This window comes from Myotis davidii, unplaced genomic scaffold (genome assembly GCF_000327345.1).
Source record: "Myotis davidii unplaced genomic scaffold, ASM32734v1 scaffold710, whole genome shotgun sequence".
NCBI lineage: Eukaryota > Metazoa > Chordata > Mammalia > Chiroptera > Vespertilionidae > Myotis > Myotis davidii.
In genome coordinates, this window is record NW_006284328.1 from 1,409,452 (window position 1) to 1,412,335 (window position 2,884).

General features: G+C 63.2%; 1 protein-coding gene across 1 annotated transcript in view; it reads right to left on the reverse strand.

Moving 5' to 3' along the window:
- CDK18 (cyclin-dependent kinase 18) overlaps positions 1-2,884 on the reverse strand; it is a 24,930-nt gene that overhangs the window by 21,652 nt on the left and 394 nt on the right. The window lies entirely within an intron of this gene.

Consider the following 2,884-nt stretch of genomic DNA (forward strand, 5'->3'; position numbering starts at 1 on the left):
AGGTTGAGAACCACTGCTCTACCTGACTGACGTGAGCCCAGCCTTGGAGTGGGTTCTGCGTGTGTCCACAGCTGTGGGGACCAGAACACGGCAAGACTGACTACCCTTGTCTGCTCCCACCCCCTGGAGATGGGAAAGTGCCCACTCAGCAGCTCATGCCAGGAGGACAAAGGTGAAGGGTCCGGGGTGGGTGGGGAGCGAAGGGGTTGTGGCGGGACACGGGGTTAGGGAAGAGAAATGGGACTCGTTCCCAAAGGGACCGTGAAGTTAATCAGGTGAGTCTGGACCCAGGCCAGACACTCCCTCATGGACAACAGAGCAGAACAGGGACTGCAATTAATTAAGTGCTGGGGGAGGGGGTCGTCTTACCCCAGGGAAAGGAGGCCTGCCCGAGGCCTCAGAGGAGGCGGCTGAAGGTTTCCAGCTCCCAGTGCCTGTCCCATTCAACCGGAAGCCAGAGGGTAGAGTCCCCACAGCTTAGATTCCTGCTTTCCTCTCGCAGGTTTCCCTCCAACCTGTACCCCACCCCCCTCGTTCTCTGATGCAGAGCCTCCCTCCCCAACCTGGAGGAGCAGGAAAGAGACCAAGAGCCTGGCCTGATGGGATTCGGAAAGCCGGCCTCGGTCTCTCGCTGCCCCAGAGCAGGCACGGCGCCGGGACTAGGAAATCCCTTTCCAAATAACCAACAGCGGTACGTACAGCTACTGGTTGCTTAGCAGCTGCTGCGTGCCAGGAACTGTGTTCCTTCACTCCCTTCGCACAGCAACCCTCCCGATCAACACCCCCATTTCCCAGATGAGGCAGCCGAGGTTGGGGGAAGCTCAGGAGTTTGCTGGAGAGAGAGGGGTCACAGCTGGTGTGTCCTGGAGCTGGGCTCCATCCAGCCCCTCCCTTCAGGCTTCAAACTGGAGAAGGAAAGAAGGGATCAGGGGAGGGAGAGAGAGATGGAGATGCTGGACAAAAGTCCAAATGGGGCATCCCAGGGGAAAGAGAGGTAAGCTTGGGGCAGGAGCTGGGAGGACCCAAGCCAAGCTCCGCCCAGCAGCCTGGAGCCGGTGTGCCTGGGCACAAGAAGGCACAGGTGGGCAGAGGACAGAGTCTGGCTTCGAGAAAACAAATGCAGCTATGAAGGCAGCTCCATCTCCCAGAGGCCCCCAGGGCGGGGGGGTGGGGGGACTTCCAAGGCAGGCAGCCGAGCCTGTGAGATCCCAGACCAGGAACCTACTGGTTCCTCAGATCTGGTGCCCTCTCTCCTGCGCCCCACGGAGAGGCTGGCTCTGCCTGGCACAGGTCACACACGGGAGTCTCTTACTGGAGCGCCACCCCCATCCTTCCTTCTCCTGAGGCTGAGGTGGAGCCAGGGAGCTCCAGGTGGGCTGGGATCTCCTCTGATGGGGCAGAGGCTGAGCAGGGAGCCGGGGTCCCATGGAAGTGGGCTGGGTCCCACCTCTGCGACGTTGGGAAAGTTGGTTTCTCGGAGCAGCTGTGTCCTCCCCTGTCACGTGGGGGTGATAACACCTCCTCATAAAGCCGTGTGACACACTGCTTGGCACCGGGTAGACACTCAGTAAGTGGTAGCCACTAGGGTAACGCACTGAAGCCTGCTCCAGCTCTGGAAACCCAATAGGTTTGGGGAGTATGAAGGCGGGGAGGCTCCCAGGGACCTAATGGGCAGTGTGGTGGCCGGGGTGGGGTGGAGGTCTGCCTCCCTGGCTCATCAGCTACACAGGAGGCGGCCGGGGCAGGGCAATCCTAGAAACCTAGACAGTAGCTTTGCTGGGTGGCAGGGGGGGCCTCTCCAGCCAGCCTTGAGGGTGCAGACCCAAACCCAGGAGCCCATGTTGCCTCACTTCCCCCAACCCTAAGCCACTGTAGTCTCAGCCCCCGGCCAAGGCCAGGCTCCAGGCAGGGGACCCGAGAGGACCAGGCAGCCCTGTTGGCCAGACTCCCCAGGCGTCTTGGAGGATGTGGCCCTCTCAGGCCGGTGTGCAGGTCTGTGCTGTGTGCCCAGCCCCCATGGAAAGGGCCACACGAACATGTCGACTCGCACAGGACGCTGACACAGGAGGGGCCCGCCAGTGGTGTCCGTGAGTCACCAGGGCCCAGGCCACAGTTGGGCAAAGGCTGAGGGCCGGGCTGGGGGTGGGGATCGGGTGCTCAGACCTGACCTCCACTCCTCGCTGCCCCACCGCCCACCCCTGCGGCAGGAAGGGGCTCAGAGAGAATTAGAAAGGGCCCAGTGGTACCAGGCGGGATGGTGACCCCATCGCACAGATCAGTCTCAACAGTCACTCCCACCGCAGGCCTGGTCCTCCTGGTCCTCCCCACGGCATTTCCCACGCCTGATCCTGTCCCCCGCACAGCACAGCCCGCCAGCCCCATCCCTTAGCCCAGCAGGCCGCCCACCCTTTCCCACGGCTGTTAACCCTTCGCCAGGGGCTACCACGCAGGGGGGCACTGCCCTCTGGGCTCGTGGGTGGGAAGGCAGAGGAGGCGGCAATCCCCCGAGGCCGCACTCACCCCTCCCACCACCTCCAGCGCTGGAACCTGCAGAGCCGCCCGCGTCCTTCCACCTTCACCCGCGGGCTCCGTCTCGCCCCCAGCTGCGCTCTAGAAAGTTCCCGGGAGCCCCGAAAGCCCTCGGGGCAGCGATCTGGCCCCACACTCGCCGGTTCCCTCCTCCCCGAAGACGCCTGACCCTTGCCCTCCGCAGAAGGAAGGGCACTGGAGAGCGCCAGGCTCGCCGCTGAGTGGAAAACTTTGCTTGCCGGGGTTCAGACCAAGCTGGGGCCCAGGGAGTCCCGATGCAGACTCCGGGGTGGTTGGGGTTGGGGGGGGCGGGGGTACTGAGAATGCAAAATCGCCCTCCTTCCTGAGCACCTGG